Below are 27031 nucleotides of genomic sequence, written 5' to 3'. Positions count from 1 at the left end.
ATTTTCAGTAATTTATCAAAAAAATTACCCGTAATTTACCCAAAAAATTACCTCCAATTTATGAAAAAAATGACCTGTAATTTACCAAAAAATTACCTGTAAATTACCAAAAAGTTACCTGTAATTTACCAAAAAATTACCTGTAATTTACCAAAAAATTACCTGTAATTTACCAAAAAAAATACCTGTAATTTACCAAAAAATTACCTCTAATTTACCAAAAAATTACCTCTAATTTACTAAAAAATTACCTCTAATTTACTAAAAAATTACCTCTAATTTACCAAAAAGTTACCTCTAATTTACCAAAAAATAAGTAATTTACCGAAAAATAAGAAGTAATTTACCGAGAATCACGAGTAATTTACCAAGAAATAGGAGTGAATTACCAAAATATTACTAGAAATTTATCAAAGATCATCAGTAATTTACCAAAGAAATTACTGGAAAGTGGAAACTTACCAGAAAAATTACTGGTGACTTACCAAAAAAATTACCAGTAATTTACCGAGAACAACGAGTAATTTACCAAGAATTACGAGTGAATTACTAAAGATTACTGGAAATTTATCAAAGATTATCAGTAATTTACCAAAGAAATTATTGATAACTTATACCAGAAAAATTACCGGTAACTTATCAAAAAAATTAGCTGTAATTTACCGGGAATCCCAAGTAATTTACCAAGAATTACGAGTAATTTACCAAGAATTACGAGTAAATTACCAAAGATTATTGGAAATTTATCAAAGATATCAGTGATTTACCAAAATTTACCAGTATGTCAAGAGTTCATTATAATTATTTTTTTCAATTCTTGAAAATCAGACTTAATATTGTACCTACTAAAATCAGTATAACATACCTACTCTAAATAAATTTGAAGTCAATTAGATTTGTTTGTAAGTTTTTTGCCTCCTAGCTCTTTTTTTGACCAAATTTTCGTTTTCGTTTTTCCAGTCACCAGCTTTAAAAAAAAAATGAGAGACTGGCGAAGTAGCGAGAGATACCGAAGGATAGAGGAGACCTCAGTATAACCACTGGCTTTTAAAAGATGGTCTGTAGTAATGTTTCATTGCCTCTGTTCCTTTGTTAAAAAATATATTTAGATTCCCAGATAGGTATGAAGATTTCAAAAGAAGACAAAGCAAGTGAATTTGCCTCAAACAGCTTCATAAAGCAAAATTAATTTTATAGAATTTGTTTGCATTCAAGTAAGCCTATAGGTAATGACTCGTCAAAGACATATTTTGAGAACTTTAGATAGGTAACTAGAAGGATTTTTTGTTCATTTCGTGATCCGGTCTTCAGTCCATTTTTTCAATCACTTCACACAAAACTCAAACTAGCAGAATCACATGAATCGCGAATCGTTGAATGTTTCAAAAAGTTTCAAAATATATACCTACGGTACGAGTAGAAAGAAAAATCTAAAATAAATCACCAAAAAGAAGAAAAAACACCCCGACACTTTTCAAAATTAATGTATAAACATTTCGATGGCGAGTTATAAAAACTAAATATTATGTAACCGATGTGAGAATGTGAAAATGTAATAATATTTTTCTGCTAAAAAACAGACGAAAAAAAACAACACATATTCTCGCTGTTGAAAAGTAGAACAAATGATGTAATTTTGAAGAAAAACACTACCCATTTTATATATTGTGTTTATAACCCTGTGGGATGTTGTCGTCGGGTAAAATATTGCGTGTTGATATTTAAGTTATTACCTACCTTATTTTACTTATATTTTTTGAAAATATTCATTAAACTTTATATTTTCGCGTGTATACTACACACACACACACATGTACGTGTATTTTTTCCATCCGAAATTTTAAAATCTTGACGTCTCGATCAAAAAGCATATAACGTTTTATTATTAAACGTTATAAAATGAAAATTTATGTATCTCGTATTATGTCGCACGTAGCATAGCGAAAAGTCGAGGGTTAAAAAAAATAGCTATACTAAGTATATAAAAATTGAAATAATCTAATCTACATTGGTTTAAAAAAAAATTTCCAAAAAGTTAATTAAGGAAAAAAATTCCAACGGTATAAAATATTAAAACATAACTCACAACCTTATATATAAGTAGTTCACTTCAACTCGCTGGCAATATCGTAAAAAAAGGACAACTATACTTAAAGACTTTTTCTTCTTTCTTTTTTAATATTAATCTTCGTAAAAAAAAAGAAGTATTTTTTATTAAGTAGATGGTGTACTGGGTTTGGTGGACTGTGATACTTATTACTTACGTGCCTTTTTCCAGAAGGAGAGAGGCAGGCAATAGGCATAAATAAAAAATATCACCGACGTTCGTATATCTATTAAAATAATGGAAAAGGTTTCCCTTTGGTTCTTATTCTAGTTCTTTGTTGATATTTATATACCTACGTACGAGTATTTCAGAAAACGATTCGGCTTAAAATTCGTCATCTATTAATTTCGTTTCCTGTTTGGGTGAATTTCGAGGTAGGTCTAGGTAGCTTTTAAAACTCGTTCGAGTTTCATTGAAAATAAATCGTTGATGAAGTATTCGTTGAAAGTTTATCCACAAAATGAACGCAAACGCACTCGATTAAAATTTTAATTAAAAAAATTTAAAGCTCCTCTTAATATTTATGACTGAAACAGGCTGACGAATTAATAAAAACGTTTTAAAATTGCGACTTCAAGGCTATTAAAACGCGAGCCAAAGTAATAAAAAAGTTCAAACTGGCCTTTGTTAAATAGCCTTTTTTTCCTAAGCTGTAAAATAAAGATGTTATTGGACGCAGTTAATTTGGTTTTGTTTATTTTAATTTTAAAAATAACATCGTTTTTTTGCAAACACATAGAAGAGTCCCTCATCGAGTTATATTGATTAATTAAAACAAAAACAAAACAAAAAAAAAACAGGAAAAAAGGTCGCAACGTTTAAAATTTATCTATTGCAAATTGTCTTTTTTGAAAATAAATAGTTAAGTGCCTATCTATTATAGGTAGGTAAACTATCGCAGTAAATATTTCAACATTTAACGCTTGTTAGATGGAAGCTGGCCTCGGTTGAATTTCATGTAGGTCTTTTATTTTATGCCACTCAAGAGGCTATAAGATTACCCATGAATATTTATTTTTGGTCCCTTTTAATTTCTTTATTTTTCTGCAGTAATTTATCGAGGATTGCGTTAAGAGCGATTAAAAATTTCAACTCGAATTTAGCCAGCTATCGTAAAATGTTGGTTTTGAGGTAATAGGTCTTAGATATTCTCTGGTGTACTTAAGCTTAAGATTATACACTTGAACAGCATGAAAAAGTGGTTTCCAGTTTGCACGCCTGTTTTGTCAAAAACTCGGTGTAAAGTTGTGTTTAAAATTATGGTTATAGAACAAATAGAAGCGTGAAAATACTACAAAAGGTTAATAACTTCTAGATCAACGAATCTAGCACACTATACATGTTATTCATTTTGTTAATATTTAACCTCAGGGGTTGAGTTATTTCACAAAAGCATATGTGCTTAAAGACTTTTTATCAACTTTTTAATAAAAAAGTTTTTAAAATTCTCAACTTTTATAGAGGGTAATTCTTTCTTTGGTGGAATGTTTTAAAGTTTCGGCGTGAAAAACTTGACCTGGAGTTTTTTTTTAAAAACTATGTGAAATAGTATTGCCAATTCGAGAAAAAAGAAGAGGGAAACGATTTTCAAAATGATGGATTATACCAAAGTTAATTACCAAAAATGTCGTTTCATTTGCCATATTCACTCGATTAATCTAATCGTACTAAGATAACACTGTGATCTTTTTTTTTCTGATGTGAACGAATAGGCCGAAGTTAACTTTTAAAATGTCATTTAATTTATATGTATCAACACATTATTCAACGTCTTGGTAGCAAAACGAAATTACTAAAAGATGGAAAATCAAGATTCAAGTGTCGAGAAATTGTGTACGAGTGGAAGCAAAGCTCACGTGTATATAGGTACTTTGGGTAGGTACCTACCGAAGAAGAACTATTACACGTGATACATATGGAAAAAATGAGCAGTAAGTAATTTTAGGTAGGTAGCACATCTCAGGTTTTGAAAATACTACCTATAAAAATGCTTTTATCTACACTGTCAAAAACTGTATATCTACTTGATTTTCCTTTGATTTATAATAGGCATTCCTTCGGTATTATTTTTCAAGTGCATCAGATAGGAGTATTTCAGAGCAAGTTCATTCTCATGTTTCTTTCTCCAAGGTCAAAGCGATAGGTAATTTTATTAAAATGTTTGAATTCCAGTTAATGCACGAGGTTAACTGTCGTATTACCTTTTTTTTTTTTTTTTTGTTCGTATCAAGTGTAGGTTTGTGTATTATAGACACATTTGAGGTGATCGATCAATTTTGTTTAACGTACATTGTTGACGAAAAGCTTATACTCATAATCGAAAAGTTGCTCGAACGTAATGTATCAATTTTAACCGAATCGACTCAAAAATCACCTCATAACTCGAAATAAAAATAAAATTAGCGTGGTTTCGTGACTGGTGGTTTAATATAAACTTTATATACCTAGATGAATTGGCGATTTAAAAACAGAATTTTACAACAGATAGGTTTCTATGCATTTTCAGGTGTTTAAATAAAATAAGTAGGTACCTATCTGATGAGTTATTATTCATTTTTTGACATTAGCGTGAGCGAAGATATTTGGTGTAGGTAATGGGAAGAACAAAGATCATAAACTAGATTTTAAATTAATTTTTATTATCAATTAATTTCACCGATAAACAATGTTTGATGGTCCAATTATGAAATTTTGGTGTCTTATTTTCCACATCAGCATCGAGTAAAACAAATAAATCAGTTTCATTGCTTCGGAATCCTTCATCCCTCTCCCCTCCCGAAAAAATAAGTGGGTATCATTTTTTCAATCCTAAGTAAATAATAACACTTTTAATATGGTTTTAAAAAAACTTAGCAGTATAATACTTTGAACCAAAACGAACTTTTTTCAAAACCAAATTCAAATCAACACTTCCTTATTAAAAAACATAAAATCATAGTTATATGCATCCTAAAAGTTTAAAGTTCTACCCCATGAATAAGTCATTCATCATTAATCTTCATCATTACTGGCTTCTTGTAGTGTTTTCTAACTTTTGATTCACAACTGTTTACCAATTCTAATGCATATTTGTTAGGTAGGTAATCGACCAACCACCGACAATTTGCTTCAAAATGTTGGCAAAAGTTTTGGATTAGGGTATCGGTATAGTTACATATGTATAACACATGTTACGTAGGCTACATTAATACCCAAAGAAAGCAATTTAATTATTTCAACAACTTACCCAGTTGTATACTTCGTACGATCCTCTAGTTCATTTTCTTTGCTTATATAAGAGCACTTAAAGCTGAGATCTGTAAAAAAAAAATCATCAATCAGGTATACGTTCGACAGTGACGTGATATTGATGGGCTCGGAACGTAATTACTGAACGTTTTTTATGCGTTTTTTGATTAATGTAAATATTTATACGAATGGCTAGGTGCTATTTTATTTCCATAATTATCGCGAACAATATTATCTAATTGAAGAGTAGGTAGCTATACGTAATTAAATTATTTTGAAAATTTTATAAACACAGATATCTAGACAATTGAATAGTTAATGTACCTATTTGTACCTACATTGTACAATGAGTACCTATGTACCTACCTATGTAGAAAGTAATTGTCGAGAGTGAAAATTACACGTACTATTATTTTTACGAAGACGATTTACGCTAACATTTACGTTATAATTATGCTTTGTCATGAAAATTTAAAATTAAAGGACAGATTCGCCAGAGTATAACGAAATTCGTCGCTTTAACCCAAAAAAATTATTCAAATTTGTAGCTTTTAGAACAAGTTTAATACGGTAGCTATACTCATTAAACCGAAAGAATTAAAACCGGCACTTTCGAAACACAACAATGAAATAGGGTGAAAATGTGCGGTTTATCATGCCGATCTAAAATATTTATCTCACGTTTTCTAGTGATATATCAAATTTTACGACAATTCAAGCACTTAATTTCCAAATGAACTGTTTCTTATTATACGAGTATATTTTTTACAGCACGAAGGCTCGCTATAATTCTTCATTGGTGTCGGCTGTTTTACCTCTTCAAAATGGGTCATATTGCATTCAAAAGCAGGTGATGCCGCAAAAAACGTTAACCGCGAATCTAAATTTAAGGATATTTTTTGTCTGTTTCAATTACGTAATGTTGTCGGATTCGTAGTCTCAGACTTTAGACTACGTACCGCAATTTTAAAAAATTCAGGATGATTTATGTTGAAAAACGTACCAAAATTTTAGCCACAAATTGAATTTTTTTTTAATAAACAGTCTACTAAGTCTGGAAATAAAAACTGAAGATTTCTAGGACAAGTAGGATAATTTTCGTTTCGGTTTTCAAAATTGATATATGTTTCCGGGCAAATGAGTAAAATTTTTAAAAAGTTGGAAAAAATCGATCGCTTCCATTTTTTAGTCTACGTATCGAAACAAAACCATCTCATGTAAATCTGTCAAGGTCAAAAAAATACCCATCAGAGACCAATCAACAACCTGTTGATGATACTTAACAAACGACGCTTTCGTCAATTTTGTACACTGCATTTAGTCAGCGACTTCAAGAAATTGTATAAAATTTTAAATCGCCGATATTATATTTTTTCGATCTTAGTTTAACTTGGGATATGCATTCCAATTGCCAGAATTGTTATTTTTCATTCGAATAGATGCCTTACCAACAAATAAACATTACTGATAAAATATATGTATTTCGACATACTCTGCATCTGTTGAGATGCTTTTTAAAAAAATTTACATTTCACTCGCGCATATATTTCTCTTTTTGCATTGTCAATGTAAATTTTATTACTTACTGGAGGCTTCATTCCTCCTCAACACACATGGAGAATTTGCTATTCGTTTCTTTCTTTTTCACATATTATCGAGAAGAATCTGTTTGAATTATTTAAAACACGAAATGGGTATAGCGATTAAGAAAATTTAATAATGAAGCTCGCTTTGAGCAAATTTTCATTGGATTATTGTAGGTATGTGAAGAGCTTCGGTTCCTACCTACATTCTGAAATTGATATAATTCTCGCACAAACAAATGTAATTGGCTGGGAGCTCATCTCCCTGGAGGATTATCTCGTAAAAATACGAGTAGATGATAAAGTCGAGTGAAATATATGTATAATTGCGGAGTGATGAGTTAGTTCGTCATTTTGTACAGTAAATTAATTATTTGACTGTATAGTTTGTAGGCATATTAAGAAATATATAGTCCTAGAACTATTAACAATAGGTACGCGTATCACGATTACCCGAATTCCTCTGTCTAATTATTTCCTCGCTTTGTTCTCGCGTAGGAAAATTTTATCGTATTTTTATGAACGAACATAGACCTTTATTTTGTCAAAATATACGCATTCTGGGTTTTGTAGTCTTGACTGAAAGTGCGCCTCTTGTACAATAAAATTAACAACAGCAGTGCAGAAGACTAATCTAGTAATCTAAATAAAAACAACGTATAAGAAATTCAACGAGAAACCGTGTTATTAAATAAAAGAAGGAATTATAAAAGTATAAATAAATCGGTACCTAATTACTCAGGCTTATGGTTTTTTTTCTGTCTGCGATTTTTTTTTGTCTTTTTAATATAATCTCTTGTTTTGAAAACGACACACGCACACCATCGTCACCAAAACAAGAAAAAACTACAGCGAGTTATACGAAATCTCAGATTATGATAGAAAAAAATCTCCATTTACACAGTGTATGGTACTACGTATAAATACTCTTTACCCAGCACTGACGATTTCAATGAGTAGAATTTAATTATTTAGGAATGCGAGGGCGTGTGTGCACCATTTAAACGCATTAAATATATGTCTTTTGAGCGAACGTTATAAATGTAGATGTAATAAGCGTACAAGTAAAAATTATTAGGGTATTAGATTTTACGATGTTGAAAAATACAACAACACAATCGGTGTCACTCGTAATGTTTAGTGATATGGAAATAATCGTATCACATAATCCGTATTATGAAACTACGTTAGGATACAATGTCATAAATGGTGAAAAATTTTCTAAAATGTTTACAATAAGCGTATTATTTATGGATTTTTCAGTACGCCAAATGAAAATATGTATTATCGTGATTTAAATTAGGTAGTTGGTAGTTTGGTAGGTAAAGTATACACCATCGGACGACAAGTGCTATGCTGTCGAATTGTTGATATTACGACCCTTGGGAAAACAATTCAATACGTTGGGTATCTGAGAAAATGTGTTATTATAGCTGATTGTGATTTTAAATACATATTTTCAGCTGCAGGTTGTTATGAGAACGAAATTTTCAACGCGGTTTTGTTTCAAGATTACTTAATTGAATATTTGTGTATTGGCTGATTTCTATGGGTATTTTCCTATCATAGTCTGTCATAAAGCTTAAGAAAATCAACCCTTTCAGAGCACGAAAATCAATTTAAATGTTCATACGTCGATGATAGAAAATATTATGTAGGTACCTATCCGTTCTTACATAAAATTTCAACACTCTATGTAGAGACCTTTCAAGTTGCAGAGCAGGCAGTAGAATTTTTCATTTTTCATTTTCATCCAATACCTGATGGGTACCCATTTTTTTTGGAAAGTCAACATAAAATTTATATTATTGCCACCATTTAGAAAAAAAATCAAAAGGGATACATATATATGCAGGTAGTTTTTTTTATAACAGTTTTCAAAAATTAATTTGCAGATTTTTCATAGAAAGCTTATATTTTAATTTGCAGAAAAATTCATGGACCAAATACATACCTACGTTTTTTTTTTAAATTCAAAATTGAACTCATTTTCAGTAGAAAATATGTTTTTTGCTTGAAACTAGATTAAGTACGTATGAAATCTCATTCATGAAAACACTACGAGTTTATTACAAGTTTACAAAAGTCTGACACAATATCTGACATAATTCGAGGAGCTCATCAAGTCACACGTCATCAGTGTAACGAGAATAAAAGTCTTGAAGCTGCACAAACTGCCGGCTATCTATCAAAAACACTAATAAATCAACAAAAATCGCCAGTAATTTATTTAAAAAATTAGCAACAGGTAATTCAACAAAAAATTATAATCAACAATTTCATCAATTTCCCAAAAATTACCTACCCTTAATTTAGTAGAAATTGACAGTAATTTACCTATCAAATATGTTGTATTACCAGTAGCTAATATTCCAAATCATCAGTGCTTACCTAAATTTTCAAAAATCGCCAGAAATTTACCAAAAATATCAATTTTTTTACAAATTATCCATAATTTACCATAAATTACCAGTGATTACCAAAAATTACCATTGATTGACCAAAATAACCAGTAATTTACCAGAAGTTACAGGTAAATAGCAATTCACCAAAAATTACCCGTAATTTACCAAAAATTACCTGAAATTTACCCAAAATTACCCGGGTCCTAATTAACCCAAAATAACTTGTAATTTACCCAAAATTACGGGTAATTTACCCTAAATTACCCGTAATTTACTCCAAAATTACCCGTAATTTACCCTCAAATTACCCGTTAATATACCCCCAAATTACCCGTAATTTACCTCAAATTACCCGTTATTTACCAAAAATTACCCGTAATTTACCAAAAATCACTTGTAATTTACCAGAAATTACCTACTTGTGATTTACGAAAAATTACCAGAAATTCTTGGAAATTACCACTAATTTACCAGCAATTACTGGTAATTCACCAAAATTTGCCTGATAGGTATATTAAAAATCACCAGTTAACGAAAATCACCAAGAGTCATTTCTGCCAGATCAAATTTTTGTTTTCATTTTTATACCTTTTACCCAACTTTTATACATTTTTCCCTTCAAAATTACAAATTACTCAAATAAGTGAGACTATAGACGAAATATTAGAATCATTTTTAAACGGAATTCCTCAGATGATTTTTCATTTTAGGACATTTTTTTGTAAAATCTGGAACTTTTTTTAGCTCACCCTATAGGTATAGGTACGTAAAAATCTGTATAATATCTTTCGTCCTCGAATACCTATGAGCTTGCGAACAAGTTGAAATTCAAATTGGAAGTTATGTCGTTGAAAAGTTGGCCATATTTTCTCAAACGTGTTACGTGTGTATTAATGTTATCGGAAAAACGTATATATGAATAGATATGCAAACGGTACCTCTACGTCACCTTTTATATACTCACGCGTTCTCTTCGTCACCGAATTCGGTGACGGAGGCGTTTTGCCGGTGACGAAGACGTTTCCCTGTGTATAACAAGTTCAAACGGTTTGTTTTCCCCTGAAACGTAAAAGGGCAAAACTTTGTCCGGTGACGAAAAGGTCATGTATACACCTACTGTATACAGATTTTAAAAAATTTTTTCCATCAACACAGACATACCCTCGACGTCACCGTATATAAACAGTACCTTTTGGTCACCGCTTTTTAAATGCTTCCAGTTGTGTTATATTTTCGTATTCGTAGCCAGCGCAGTTGCAGTCTATTAGGCAAGGCAGCAGGTGACAATTTGGTATAGTCAATATCTTTTTAAATACACAAGGTCACGGAAGAGATCAGTTTATAGTCGGAGGCAAATTGGTACCATTCTCGTAAATTTTTTTTGTATAAGCTTAAAGCATGTAAATCAAGTGGGGAAAAGAGTATAATCACTATAACAACTGTGCTGGTTAAGAATATGCTATAAATACACTGCCGGAGGCATTTTAAAGCCTGGTGACGAAAAGGTACTGTTTATGTACGGTGACGTCGAGGATACTTAGGTCCATATATATACACGTACCTAGTACCTTGTGGTGCCCGGGTCTTTTATGGTAATTGTGGTGCCCGCATACATAGAGGATCACATATATATGTATGATAAAGGTGTTTTGGTGCAGTTTGGATTTTTCATCATAGTTAGTCATAGAGGTGCCCGATATATAAACTTGTTACTTGCAGTGCCCGCCTCAAAATTTTTTTTTTCACCTTAGAGTGCATTTCACTCGATTCTGCATCGTTTTCTATAAAAAGACCTTGAGGTGCCCGATTTGGGCACCTCAAGCCCAAAACCGGGCACCACAATGACTACGTATACTTAAAACGGGCACCACAATGACTAAGTTTAAATCTAGGTATGTGTACCTCTAGCTAGTTGTTTTTTTTCTTTTTCTCTTTTTTTTCAGTTTTAAAGAACATAAGGTTTTACGGGTGCGAGACTTTATATACTTTCGAATTGGAATTTTCTTTTAGTATTCCGGCGAAATGGAAATTTCACCGAGTACCTACTTTTCTTGCGTATTTTCAGCCGTTTGCAAATATTTTGTTTTTTCATTTAAAATGGAATAGTGAAGAAAAAAAAACACCTTTTTATACTCGATTTACCTTATTGCAAATGAAAATAATATGCAATAGCAGAAAAATTCCACATTTGTACCCTCTTTAGAAATTTTTTTTGTCTCGTTGCGTATATTTTTTAATATACGGAATTCACAAAGTAACACTATTTTAAAAGCTCGAAGAGAGATTTTTCCATATAATAAAAAGCTAACGTTGAAAAAAAAAATAATAATGATGGATAAACGTATATTTAGGGCCCATTCGACGATTAAATTTTTGAATAAATCCCAAAAAATATTCGCAATTTATGAAACCTTCGGAGTTGTTGGCTAAGAGTATTCGTAACGTCACGATGTGATAATTTTCTAGACTACCTACTCCAGCACATATACAGATAGGTACCTCAGAACCAACCTAGTTGTATCCCATGCTATCCTTACAATGTGCTATATATCGTTTGTTTTACCCTAGCTTAGCATTTTTATTAACCGAAGCTCATTATAAATTTTCAGTCTTTTCCAAGAAAACGTATAACACTGCATAAAAGGTAATAATTTTTATCTAGTTGCTGATTAGGCAAATAAAATTTCAATTTTACTAAAAGCAAACCATATACCTTTTTATATACCTTTTGCAGACTGCAAAACGGGACAATTACTTTCTAGGAAAAAAATAAAGCGATAAAATGGAGTGCAATTCAGTTGTATGTAATTTGATTGCGTATAGAAATAAAGAGAACAACCGCTGAAAATTGCAGCCCTTGAAAAAAAGAAAAAAATTACCAATCTTTTTTCAAAAGCTTCAGCCTGATCATAGAAGTTACTTACATGTGATGGGCCATTTCGTAAATAGGTAAATGCGAAAAATAAAAGTTTTGATCGGTTCGAGTTTTACATACACATCTGAAGTTATGTTTAGATAGCATCGTTTTATAGTCTAGATTGTGTAGACTATATTATTTGAATAATGTTTTTAGTGCGTTAAATGAAGTTTTGAAACTCGCATTTGCTAAACGCTAACTTAATCAACGAAAGTAATTTTGAATTCATCAAAACCAGAAATTTTAAAAATGTGTTTCGAAATTGTTGACGGCTCGATTTGCATCGCGACGCGACGAGGGAAATTTTTTATTTTGAAGACAGGTATCAAGGAATATAATTTTAAAAGCAAACATTTGACGAATTTGTTTTAAAAATTAATAACGTCGAGTGATATTTTCAAAAGTAAAATGAAGTTGGTTGTTCGAGAGCATGCTTTTGAATAAAAGCAAGACTTTCCAAATAAGATAATTAGTATTTAGCATGTAAATCCCATTTGCGTTCTGTTATAAAAATTTAACCTCAATATTTTCCAAAAACAAATATTTAACTTGGTATAAAAAGTAAACACAAAGGTGTTTTCATGATTAAACCGCGCTTTTTTTTCCATCGTCGAGCATAGATTTTATTTATTTTGGTAGAGTATAGGTAGAGTATGCAATAACACAGGGATAGCTATACGTATAAGATTTCTATTTTCTTTGTCGACTCATCGTGGGTGAACACTGAACAATATAAATGTTTGATATCGTCCTTATACTCGTCATCGTAATTTTAGTACTTTGAAATATTGTTTGCAATGAATTTTTGAAACGTAGATGCATTAAATTTTCATAATTAATTAGTCCTGGCTGCTTATTTTGATAAGGTAGATACTCGTATAAAAAATATTTTTTAAAAATTATTCATCAGTAATCATGAATTCTATCGGGTTCGGTTTGAAATTTTTTTAAATTTTCTTGCTGTATAATAAGGAATAACTACGAGAAAAATTTTAATTTGGTATGGTATACCTACTTCAAATAGAATTTCCGCTCATTTTCAATTTAAAAAAAATAATACCCACCTAATGTAAAAAATAATTTGAAAAAAGAAAAATTAACGCTAAAAGAAAATCGGAATTAATGAGAAAATTTTCCTACATTGGCAACCACTGTTTTTATTGCAAAACCTTGCCGCGAAAAATTGAATGATGAAAAGAATTTTAACCCTTTCAGGTTATATCGTTTTTATTGAACCACCTTTATACGATGTTAAGAGTCTATGGTGCTGGTTTTTTGAATAACTTACTTACATTTTCCCAACTTTTTCCGTGACTGCATTAAATTTACCCATAAACCTGGAGGAATACAGAAAAATATATTTTTGATACTTTACTTCAAAAAGCATTTTCGAGTTATTTTCTGTTTGTGACAATAGTAGGTACATGGAAATTTTTCCATATTTCGAGAATAACTTTATCAAAACATTTCCTCCCTAATGTAGTGTTTCAAGTTTTTTCGTAGTTTGGTAGTTTAGTGAGTAGGATCCATGGTCTTTAATTACCCCTAGTATCTTGATATAAATGTTGATGTTTGGTTTATATTTTTTGATAACGCTTATTATTAAAAAATTATTCATTTGCGTTATTGAAGATAATGACTACCTATACCTAAATATATCAAGAATTTTTTAATAATGTAGGAAATGAGTTTTTAATAGGGACTTTTTTTTACTACAGATAGATCAGGACCACAAGAAAAATTAAAATTTCAATGATTCATGCTTTGTTTGCAGGGAGATCTTTCACTTTAATCCTTCAAGAGGGAGGTTCGATGCAGGCAGACAAGATCCGATCCGGTCATTTCAATTTGATCAATGTTTTGATTGGATTAAATCTGTTCGAATCTAATTACATCTGATCAGACCTGTTTGATTATATGGTAGGTACCTACCCATATTCAAGCACCACAATACATGAAATCGCCGTTTAATTCGTTCAAATCATGAGGTCCCCCTATACCCTTCTGCCTTACTGTATAAATAATTTGGAATCAACTTTTGAAAAAATAAGAGCAAAAAAACACTCGGGAAAGTTGCGTATAAGAAAATGAGCTTTTGCACGCGTGCTGGAGTATTAAACTTGAGGTTCGATCGCTTCAACCTTACAAGGAAGGTTTTTACGTTAAAAAATAAAGTCCATTATAAGTTTTATAATAAAACGACACCGTATTATAGAAATTTTTTCCACGAAAGCTCAATAAAGGTTTCAAAAGGGTAGCAATGAGAGCGAAAGAATACACGGCGAGTCGGTGAAAAAAAGAACAGTTTCGTGATTGGAATTTCACTCGATTGAACAACTTCCAAATTTAATTTCTGCAAAGTTAAATGAAAAAAAGTTCTTTTATTTCGCGAACTCTCGAAATTAAGGTTAATTTCAAATATTATTTCGGTTATTATGAAAGCAATAATCAAGAATTATTAGCCGCGTTCGAATGCTCGAACATAATAAACACGGTAGGATTTTTTTTTCTTCTTTTTCATTTGTACAATATTTTCGTCCAAATGTTCGATGCAGTTCGTACGATTGATCCTTGAAGGGAAAATACTTATATACGCGTGAAGTTCAAATTAAATTTCTCTATTTCGAATAATACTGTAATAAAACTTGCCAAAAATATTGAATTACATTGCTATAATAATAAAAGCGCCGCGCTGCCGTAAATTTACACATTTTTTCCAATTCTCTCGTACAATAGGAAAAATATGTACGGTATACGTATACATTCGAGCCTAAGGCTTAATAAAGTTTTCAAACTGTATAAGTCTGAAAATGGTCCTAACAAAAAAACTTGATCCCTGGTCTAAGTCCGAATCAATTTTCAACGCCTAACCATTTTCTCAAAATATTAACAAAAGGAAACTGAAACAAAAACGGTATACTAAACATTTACGAGGGTGCAGATAGGGATACCACACTGCTATAGCCGTTACAAAACTCTCGACGGACGACGAGAGACGACAACGGTAGCGAGGAATAAGTCAATTTGGAACTTTTTTTGAAATAATAACGTTTTATCAACATTCTTTGGTAAAAATTTCTTATACAACTATAAATCACGGAATAAGTTTCAAGTCGCGCGAAAGCATTTCACTTTAATCGAACTTTTGCGCCGAGTCAATTGTTCGATGTCCGAAATGCACAAAATGTAATCGTCAACCGTAAACTAAAAAGCCAGAGTGCTTTGGAAATCAAATTTTTCCAAATCGCAATATCCGCCGAATCGCACAAATAGGAACTTGGTAATTTCCAAGCCGCGAGTAAAATCTTGGGTGCTTTATAAAGTTCTGCAACAGTCATCAACAGTAAGCATTTGTAATATTTCCAAGGAAATTCGAAAGGAAATATAACATTATTATGGTCGTAAAAGTGAAACATCGTTGGTTTATTGGCATTGTTGTTGCGAAATTCAAAATTGATTTCAAATACCTAAATCATCGTCGAATTATGGAATACAGAAGTAATTTCAATATTCAGATTTTAAATACAAAATCTTTACTCTGAAATGTGGAAATTTCATTACCGTGCTCCCAATTGCTAAATGGGTTAGTTTTGGTTAAAAAATGAAGTAGGTAATACAGGTACTATAAAGTAAGTTCTTTGCTCATTTTCAATATCCTCATAGCATGAAAAAGAACCTATTTTATTTCAATTTAAAAAAAAAGATTAGAACAAATAATTTTTTTTCAAATGAACATACCTAAATATGTCCCCTTTAGTTGTGCAGATAGGCACTGGGAAAATTCCACACAAAATCAAAAATCAAAAATGAAATCCTAAATTCGTCGCCAAAAAGTTTATGCTATAAAATCACCATGAAAAAATGTACTTCAAAAAATCGCGAAAAAATTCTAAATCACCACTGAAAATTTTAATTTTATACTGTCCCTGTGAAATTTATTCCAAATCGCCATTGAAAATTAAGCAGGAAAACAAAATTTTTGAAATCGTTTATTCTAAATTGGCTTGGAAAAATTCATTTTAAAGCACCATCACACAAAATCCAAAACTTAGGTATCTACTTACTAAAACTACAAAAAAAAAGTTGAAAGAATCTGAAATCACCATATACTTGACTGAAAAGTTCTAGACTAAATTTCAAAAATTAAATTTTAAATCACTACCAGAAAATTTATTCTGAAAATCGCCACAGAAATGAATGAAATTACTCACCAAAAAAAAATCCATTCAAAAGCACTAATTCCGAAATAAATTACAACAAAAAATTTCATTCTAAATCGCCACAAAAAAAAGTACACAAATCGGTATCACCACAAAAAAGTTCATTTGTAATTTCTCCAAAAAATTTATCACAAAAAACTCAATTTGAAATCAAGGAAAAAAATTATTTAGAACCATGAATTAGACACAAACATTTTTCACCAAAAATCAACGAAATTCTTGACACCCAACTGTCAACATTTTTATTCTAAATCACCACAGAATAATGCATTTTGTTTACATGAAAAAATCCACTAAGAATCGTCACGAAAAATTTACTTGAAATATTGTCACAAAAAAAATTGATATTTCCTTCAAAAAAATAATTTTGGAATCACTAGCCAAAAATATTTCTCTACATCGGATCAAATTATAAATCATCATCAAAAATTTCATCCCGTGTTCATCATGAGACAATTAAATTTGAAATTCTATGAAAATTTTAAATCACCATCAAAACTTACGTAAAAGTTTATTTAAAATTTCCACCAAAAAATTCATTTAAAATCATTCATAAAACAAAAAGCTCATTAAAAATTACAATAACAAAAATGCATATTTGAAATCACCATGAAAAATTCATTCAAAATAATTGTGAAAAAATATTTGAAATAACCACGAAAAAATTCATTTAAAATGATTACAAAAATATTCTAAGCTGGAAAAAATTGTAATTTTAAATCACCGCAAAAAATTTATTCTAAAATCACTGCCAAAAATCCATGGGCAGCCATGGGACATCGACACACGAAAAATTACATGAGCAAAGTGCTTAAAACGTAGACAATACGAGTAGGGTTGGCAATACCATTATGGACCCTTTGAGGTACATATCAATATTTTCTGAAAAATAACAACTAGTTATTTAATAGAGCGCACATTTTTGAAGACAGGCAAAAAGTGATACATAATTACATTTTTTTCTTGAAAAATTGATTTTACCTCAGGGTAGTGGTATCATTCTTTCATAATTACCTATCTCAAAATTTGATTGAGAGCATGACAAGAATAAAATGAAACTGAACTTCGAATTAAAATTTTTTTTACTTCTTTTAAAGTTCTGCAAAATGACACAATCACACTTACGATCAACTAATCTGCAACATTCAATAAGTTTTTCAACCTTGATGAATCAGCATTGAATACCACATGCCAAACTTAGCCCCTTCAGTTTCAGGAGTGGCAAACCAACTTACACTTGTGCAGTTTAGGTTGCTGTCTTACTGGAAGAATGATTCTACACCTTGTGGCAGAACACTCGGTACCTCTATCTACCTCCACTTCTCCAGAGTAGTGTATTTTTATTTCTTTTCATTAAATTCCACGGTTTGAAAAATAGAGAGTAAAAAAATTCGCACGTGTAAATAAGTACCACACCAGTCGACAAATTTTGCAATAATGCCTTTCGGTAAATTCCAAACACTCCCTTCGCCCTTCTAGAGTCTAGATTTTGGTCACATCACGTCACTGCATTACAAAATGGAACCATTAGCTTCACATTTTCATATTTATCTGGATGATACGCTTGTTTTGCCAAATTAATTAGCAAACGTGTTGCAGTTTACAAGTCAAATCAAACGGCACGTGCTATTTACTGTGAGGCCATTTTCAACATGAATTTCAGCTCTGTTCTCTTTTTCGATAAAATACGCAACCACGACGCAATAAATTTATTTTTTGTCACAACCGTTGCAAAAAAACACACTTATTGTAAAAATGGTGAAAAACTCGCTTTTTCGCAGATTCACCCTGGAAATATTTTTTCTAGTGTGTGGTAACGTAACGCTATAGGCGAGCTAGAAATAGTTGAACGAACGAATTTGCTATGATGTTTAATTGTACCTACAAGACGTGCACTTCTGTGTGGCTGATAATTGGAATTCGGGGAAGGGTTTTTTTCTCTAACAAGGGTACCGAATTAAACTGTTTACCGATGAGCGAATGTTTGGTGTTTTTCGAAGATAAGGGAGAAAAAAACTAATACGTTTTTTACAAGATTTATAACTTTCTTTAGGCGAACTTTATTTTATTGGTTCATTGTTGGCTTCCTATTTTAATACAGGATTGTACTTGTAGTATTTTTAAAGTTAAATGGCCTGTGAAGTATATCTTCTACCATGTCTCGACGATACAATATCAGTAAATCAAGTTTCGAAATAGTAAAATCGATTTAACCTTTTATTAAACATACTATAAATTTTCGCTCGGACGTAGGCGAATTTATTTCAAAATTTTGACTACGCCATGTCTCATATAACGTCAAATATGAAAAATTTCCAAGCCACCATGTAGCCTAACCAGAATGAAATAAAAGAAAATTGATTCTTATACAACTTGATAAAACATCAAAAGTTGACAAATAATCAGATATTCGAAAATTACATCGTGGTTGTTGGGTTTTTTATGTTTACTTATAAATACCTAATTCAAGATGTAGAAAGTTTGCAACCATATTTTTTTTTTAAATTTTTCTAATTTTGATAAAAATAGGTATATCGCTGTGGGGAAAGTTGTCTTGTCTCATTAAAACTATGCTTAATTTTGTAAGAGACAGGCATCTACCTATACTTATTATTCACCAAGATACCTTTAACAAAGATCCCTTGTCCTGATAGATTGAAGTTCCAAGAGATGAATTATTACTTATTTAATGTTTAACGATTGTGCTGAGAAATAATAACTTCTGATTGTAATTTCAAAGAATATGCCCATAAATTATGAAAATATCTTACAAGACGTACCCACTACCCACCTACATTGAACAAAGGTATAAAGAATGCTGAAAATAATGCTATGCTAAGCCTTTAACAAGACAATTGATAAAATTTAAACGATGTTTGAATAAAAGCGAGGTAATAATGAAATTACCTTTAAAACAAGATACCTAATACCTATAACACCTTGCTTATTTAATTAGAAATTTTAAAGCGGAACGGGCTTTCGCTTGTTTTTCTTAATGTTTATTTTAGCCTGGTGTTTTTTTTCTCTCGCGAATCTTTTTCTGCTTTATCGAAACACGAATGTAATCGTAAATAGATGTTGTATATACGGCAAGTTTCTCAACTTACAGCAGCTTTACAGGTTCATTTTTCATATTCCAAGTAAAACTTTTCTTTTGAATAGCGTGAATTACCAAGTTTTTTTTTCCAGTAGGTATAGAGTTTTCGAATATCTTCCATTTATAATTTGTTCATTCTTGGATGGATTTCATTTGTGTGCCTATATTCTCTTGGCGGTTAGTAGGTCTAAATTGTTAGAAAAATATCCAATTATTAAATAGGAACGTCGTTATCGAAAATGTTTTCCGAAAAACATAAAAGTGAATAAATCAAAACACCTGACTTCGTAGTACTACCTAACTCGTAAGAATGTAAACAGAAATTCAAAAGTTTGTTTTAATTGCTTGATTATAAAATTAAATGTTTATACCAAACTTGTTCCTTGAGCATAATATTAAAGAACTCGTGCTCGTTGGTACTTCCCACAAATTCAAAACTACACAAAAAACACGATTATGTAGGGTGCTCGACGAAGGCTTTCGTCTTGAAGCACTTTTACTTCACAGTTTTCCTTTTTGTCGACGTTTTTATTTCACGGCTTATTCAATAAAGGCTTACTTTGACAAATTGTCATTTATGAAACACTTAAAAACGCTCCTGTATCATCGCAAGACGTTTTGTTTGACGAAATAAGTTTCTCATATACAGTTATTCGATAATAATTCGTAGAATTGTAGAAAGGTGTTTCTTATGGTATGTTTGTTAGCTTTGTATGACCCTTTATAATTTCTTCGCAGTCTAGAATGGTGCTGTGATCATCTCAAAATTCAACCACCTATTTTGAGATGAAGGAGAGGATTATATGACAAATTTTTCAAAATCTATTCGTAGCTCTTTCAGTTTTTGTGACAGGCAACAATTTATTCATAATCAGAAATTTTCATTATAATGATTAACTAAGACTGAGAAGTAAGTAACAAAAAGCAATTAAAGGGGGAAGTTTTTTTCCTCTTTTAATAACCCGGAATGAAAGTAGAATGAAAAATTGTGTATAAGTGCTGTAGAATGAGGTGGCATAAAACTTGCTTCTACATAATAGGTTTCGATATTAAAACGTATAGTATTGATTGATGGATCGACTAATTCTTTATTCGGTTCAGCGCTTACAAGCAGTATTCACAAAATTTCAGTATTTCATACATGCCCAACGAGATGAGGAATTTTAAACCTTATTAGATTTCACTTCACAAAGATCTTGTTGTGGTTTAGGTTGTAACCCAGTTATGTGTCTTTAATAGATTTCACAACGTTCAGCGCGTTGGGTAGGTAATTTTAGTGAATAGTTTGCAGTTAGTTCAATGTACTTAAGACAAGAATGTATGGTTTTGAGTTGTAATTTTTTTCCAAATGTTTCCAAGTTGAAATCAAAGCGAATTGGTAATAAGTAACCAGGAACTACGACAGAATTTATTTCGAAAGATTTACAGCTTCGGCGTTTTCTTGTTTGCGAAAAGGGGAAGTGTGGTATACGCTACGCGTACACCAAAATGAAACGAAAGTTGCACGTGCACGAACCACGAACGAGTAAAAAGCCAACGAGTTGATACATTAAAAATGATATTTTGATTTCCATTTTCAACTTTTGAGAAATGTCAACTTTGAAATAAAGAGTAAAGGCTGAGTGAAGCTTGGAAAACGCAATATATTAGGTATAAAATGTGGCAGTTTTTCTTTCCAATATGAAGTTACTTTGAGGCATCATTTATCACCAAATATCAGATCTGGACTCTTTTTTTCAAAAAAACATATGGCAGATTCAGAGCACGTGCTATCTTGAGGCGACAAAAAATTGAAAAAGTGTGACACGAGTGATCACCTAGCAATACCTACCTAACAGATAATATAATGTGTTGCCAGGATGAATTGAATAAAATGCGTAGAAGAGCTTGTCCTGTTTTGATGACTTAACTGACCTATACCATCATTTCAAACCAAAAATACATCAGCTTCCTCCAATTACGCTCAATTTTTTTTACAAGTTCCCTTCTATACTCCATCCATAGCAAAAATGTTACCCATTATTTTTGTCCTAATCTCTAGGGAGTTGGAGTGAGTCTCGTAATTTCCACAAATAGGTACCTATGCTAAGTATTTCTAGAGAAACTGTGGAACTTTGAAGGCTCATATAACTACATTATGTATTTTGTTTTGTAAAGCCCTTCCTAATCAACCACCACCATGATCACCAAATTAAAAAAATCTTAGACAAAATACGCTATTCAATCCTCCAAAGCTTAACTCTTTACCTATCATATGTAATACTTAGTAGATCTCAAGTAACACGAGGTTAAAATGGCAGAGAAAACTTGATAATTTCATGTGAGCATAACTTGGCTCCTTCAGTAAAAGGTAGGCAAACATTCCTACATGTGCTTAACATGGGTTGTCTAATTGGTAGATGAAAGGAGGTAGGTCATTCATGAAACACCCTGTAGATTATTGCTTATTTGAAGACGTGAAAAATTCAAACAAAAAAAAAACACATAAAAATTGTGTCATGTTGATTATTAATTTACTTATATAGGTAATTGAGTTTAAATATTTATCTATAATTGTTGGATTCAATCTCTCAGTGCCTGCCAGACCTTCATCTTTTTAAAGAGGAGAACTATAGGAAGCCCTAGTTTCAGATCATGAAGGTTCGACTCCCTTCCCCCATGTGCGTTCCAACAGGTGAGACTATACGGCCACATAGACTAGCAAATTTAAAAGAAGCAAAATCTTCAGAAAAATAATAATTGTTTTTGAGATTTTTTTGCCAGAAAATGAGAAGAGAGCGCGTTCTAGATTTCAGCTCAATGTAAGGAAAGTTCGATTTGGTCCTTTTTCCACAAAAAAGATCATAATTTTATAAAATTGTGATAGAGAGCTACAATTAATTTTATGTCTTGTTTTTGACCTGCCGAATCAATTAGTAGCTGTCTTGAGCAGTTTTGATTTGAAGCCTTCGGATCCTTCAGCAGATTTTTAAATGTTCCAGTTTTTGGGAAGATTTATTTTTTTAAAAAAACAGCCAACTTGCAACACAGAAAAATCCAAAAATCTGCCAGAAACTCGGAAAAAAATCTCGAAACCCTCATCAATCGATTTCAAAAGTGAGAAATAAGATCCAAACAAAATATCAGCATTCCATCTCAATTGTATCAAATATTGATTTTTCCATAAAAATTAAGCAAAACAAAGTAAAATTCTTAAAAATAATTCACAAAAATTTGAAAATGAATATTGCAATATCTGAAAAATTTGGTTTGGTTGGTGATTTTCATTTGTGCTTTTTAGATAGGGCAGAGGCAGGTACATAATATGGGGTACATTGACTAAAATTTCCTAAAAATAGTAAAGTAATTCAAAATTGTAAATTTTGATGACATTAGAAACTAGAAACATTCACTTATGCGTGGGAAAAATTCCAGCTTCAAAACAAATTTTATTTTTTATTTTTAATGAGGTTTTGAAAAAATTGACAAAAATTGACCCTTTCAAAAAGTTGCAAGTAAGGTAATATGGGGTACCTAGTGATAAAAAATTACAATACTTGAAAAAATTTTTAAAAAATCACCATCAACGAATAAAAAAAAGAGTAGTAACATGAGGAACATGACCAATCGACTTCCGGTCTCGTTGGATCATCTTAGGATCATTTAAGAACACACCTCAAATTTTTCCCGCTAGATAGCGCCCCTACACTGGGAAAAAAGTGGGTATATACCCTGTTACCTGCTTTCACCCTAGGTCCCCAGATCTTTTTTGTTTGGTTCAAAAAAATTCTTGCTAGTTACTTACACCTTTTTTTTTTTTTTTGGAGGGAGGTGGAGAGTAAAATGAAGTTTTCTATAGCGAAAAATACTTAAAATGAGCCCTGTAGTGAGATTGAGACGCAAGAGAGAAGAATTCGAAATTTTTCATAATCTGAAATGACATTTCAAGAAAGGAAATGCAAAATTTAGTTCAGGTTTCACATTTTTTTCTTCTCATTTTCGATATCTGATAAATTGGAAAATTTCCACACATCGTGATTCAAGGGTTAATACACTTACGTAATCTATCTACTTCAACATTTTCAAGTTGGAAGATAGCGATGCTAATTTAACACACTGACTACATTCTTTACAATTTGCACATGCAAAAGATTTAATTACATCGCTCAATTTTGATTTATTTCACTCGAGTGATTGTAAACAGCAAATGGATTTTTTAAAACCTGTGTGTAGTTGGCTATAAAGTGGCAAATATTTATGCGTACGTTATGCTGTACGTATAGATGGTCTCATTTCAACAACGCTTCGTAGTTAAATCGTATCGACCTCGTGGTGTGCAGATGTTTTCAAGTATGTATTAAAAAAAAAAAATCAGTACAGTTTATAAAACGACCAAGTGATTTTTTTGCTACATTAGAATCATTGCCCGGACCCGAATAATACGTCGGCAGCGTTAGAGACATTCCAAAAAACGTTTTAAAACGATGCATTTAAAATTTTTAAAATGTCAGATGCGTTTCAGATTCGCATCATGGTAAGTATGTATGTGGAACACATGCCATCGTATAATGACGAATTTGGCATTATTTAATCGTAATTAGTGAAATTTATGCAGACGCGAAAAAACACAGCAGCAGAATCTTTTCTACAAATGTTACCAGGAAAAAAATTACAGTGCAAAAAACTATTTGTTTATTGGATACTACATACTTCAACATACTCGCTGTATTCGTACGTATTCTGACGATATGGAGTAGGAAAAAAAACTGAAATGAAATTCGTTACTCTTTTGCAATTCAGATTATGGCGCGTGTGGGGACTTTGCTGATATCGTATACACATAGATATATGAAAGATGATATCGAAGATAAAATAAAAAATGTATCTGTTTACATATTTCACTGTTCGCAAATTTTTAGAAAATTTTAAAATAATGTTGTATTATATACATTACACGTACGTGTAGCAGAATTGACGCCCGAGAATAAAAATAAAGAGCATTTTACCAGTAGTGTAAACATGGTGGCAATAATTTTCGAAAAAAGAAAGAAAAAAAAAGTTACATACTGTTATCGTTGCTTTTTATACTCCAGATAAAGATCGTATAAATGATGCACATAAATTTGGAAGAAAAATTTCGCTGCGTTGTGTCGAGGTTGAATTTTTCCTTTGTTGGTTCGTATTTCATTGCGATATTTCTGAGTTGTTTGAAAATTTTATTTCAAAATAATTTTTACTTTTATTACGGCAGTCATGTCGTTGGAAAATATATATAATGGATTTTTATTAAATATAAAAGACAATAACATTCGTACAACAACATTTGCCCTTATCAGAGCGACTGAGAATAGGACTAAGGCGAATGGCCAGCTAGGCTATAAGAGTAAGGTTTCATAATGTGATAAAAGTTTCAAATTGAAAGCGAAAATTACATTTAGGTTTTAACAGTTCACGAGGTGGAAATGCTTTGAAAAGTAATTACAACTTTTTGTCGATTACTGTATTGCGGATATCCTCATTTGTCAAGTGATAGGTTTTCTTTTAATTTTAAACGATCGATAAAGAAATAATTAGAATTGGCGAACAAGAAAAGAAGTTAACCTACGCTGCTTCTTTTCAGCTCTGAGCTAAAATGTAGGTAGGTAGGTACGAGGTATAGCTAAGTATATTGTAGAGTTTCTCGCTCTATAAAATGAATTTAACTTTTACATCAAATAATGGATAAAAGAGTTTCGAAGCGTTTAATACAAAACGTGAGAATAATATTGTAAAATTTGTCATTCATAAATAATATATCCCTATAACGGCGAGCTGGTAATATGTGTCAAAATATTCGGAAGTGTGGCGCGTTATACGATATGTGTGTGGTAATAAATATTCATTTATTAACATTTGTTCATCTGAATAAAGTCTACTCTGGCGTGTTACGTAGTTGAATCGCAATTTGCGTTTAATTTTGTCAACGAACATATATATCTGGTTAACTTTGCTGCATGAAGAGAAATTTTAAACACGCTGGTAATTTTATTACTTTGTTGGCACTTTATTAAAGCTTAAAATATTCATTGGTTGAACTGCTATATTGGCTTTGTACCTACTTCCTCGCGAATGGAAGTAACTTGCTGTGCTTATTGTACTCGATATATTATATAGCAACTTGAACGTATTATAAATACGTAGGTACTTATGTGTGCTTGCGTTTGCAAAAGCAAATCGTATCTAAATACAATCGTCTCGAAGAAAATCACAGTTTACCTGATTCATTTTACTTAGTTCAAGTTGTATTTGTGGTGAGGAAATTATATGGTTATAGTTTTCTTTAATACTTTATACAGCGTTATACTCGAAACAGAGTTCCTTTACTGCCGATAAATCGTTTCTCGTTTGTATTGAATATTGCAAAAGTAAAAATAATTTTACATTAGAAAGAAGGAAAAAACTTCAAAAGTAGTACAGAGGAAAATTCTGCAAAACCATTACTATATTGACTTAGTATATTCGACTTTTAAAATAAAAAAGTATATGATTCGATAAAATTTGAAGCGTCTTCGACTTTTCGCATATTTTTTAAATGCTTTGTAGTTTTATTTGCCAAACGCCAGCATATAGAGTTCCTGTACCTACGAAGCGAGGAAAAATTTGCAAAAAAAGAAAGAAAAAGAAAAGAAAAATAGAATAAAATAAAATATAATAAAATATGTGTGATCTTTATCGTAATTGCCGCGGATACCATGTTTACTACCTATTTTTCACTTTTATAGGTTTTATTTCAACTACCAAGAATCGTTTTACATCGATTTAATATCTTTTGTACTCGTACTACTATTTCGCGTTGCCTTTTTTTTTTTTTTTTTTTTTTTTGATTAGGTAGTTCTCGATTTATTCTGAAATACTTTACATTTGAACTTTTCTGTCTATAATTTAAGCCATGTATATGCATTACCTTTTAGAATCGAGTTATACTACTATACGTATTTCAGCATAGTGGGAAGAAATTTTAAAAATTTTATCGCAGCACTATTCAACGTTCAACGTTGGTTTTTCTCGTTTTATTTTCGTATCACTTTGAACTTTCGCATCGTTACCTTTTTTCTCCCCGCTTTAACAATGTTCGTGCCAACGGTTCATTTATTAGGTTCACTTTTTCTCCTTAAGGAAGTTGAAAAGCTTTTTTTTTATTTTTATTAGTTCTTCGGAATTGAGCTATTTTCAGTCTCATATACGTAGAGCCAATTATAAGTGCTGCTTTATTTATAGGTATACCTGACAGATAGTTGCATGATGCGTATTGTGAATGTGAATTATTTTCCTTTTAATAGGAATTTCCGCGACGCTATACGGATGTGTGTGTGTGGTTTTTTTTTTGGAACGAGAGAAAGGGAAGGAGAATTCGTACCTCAGAATGTTTTTGCTTTGGGGATCAACTCTAAGGCTTCCGGAACACCTTTCGGAACGTATCAAAACTTTTATCAATCGGTTCGTAATTTTGAACAGT

General features: G+C 31.3%; 1 protein-coding gene across 2 annotated transcripts in view; it reads right to left on the bottom strand.

The window, feature by feature from the left end:
• LOC135831651 (sex peptide receptor-like) overlaps positions 1 to 27031 on the bottom strand; it is a 169265-nt gene that overhangs the window by 75471 nt on the left and 66763 nt on the right. For both annotated transcript variants that reach the window (XM_065344303.1, XM_065344302.1), the window contains one exon: positions 5334 to 5403. The gene's annotated coding sequence lies outside the window, so the exon portion shown is untranslated. The remainder of the gene's footprint in view (positions 1 to 5333; positions 5404 to 27031) is intronic.

This window comes from Planococcus citri, chromosome 1 (assembly GCF_950023065.1).
Source record: "Planococcus citri chromosome 1, ihPlaCitr1.1, whole genome shotgun sequence".
NCBI lineage: Eukaryota > Metazoa > Arthropoda > Insecta > Hemiptera > Pseudococcidae > Planococcus > Planococcus citri.
The sequence above is the reverse complement of the archived record's forward strand: the minus strand, read 5'-3'. Positions and strand labels throughout refer to the sequence as shown.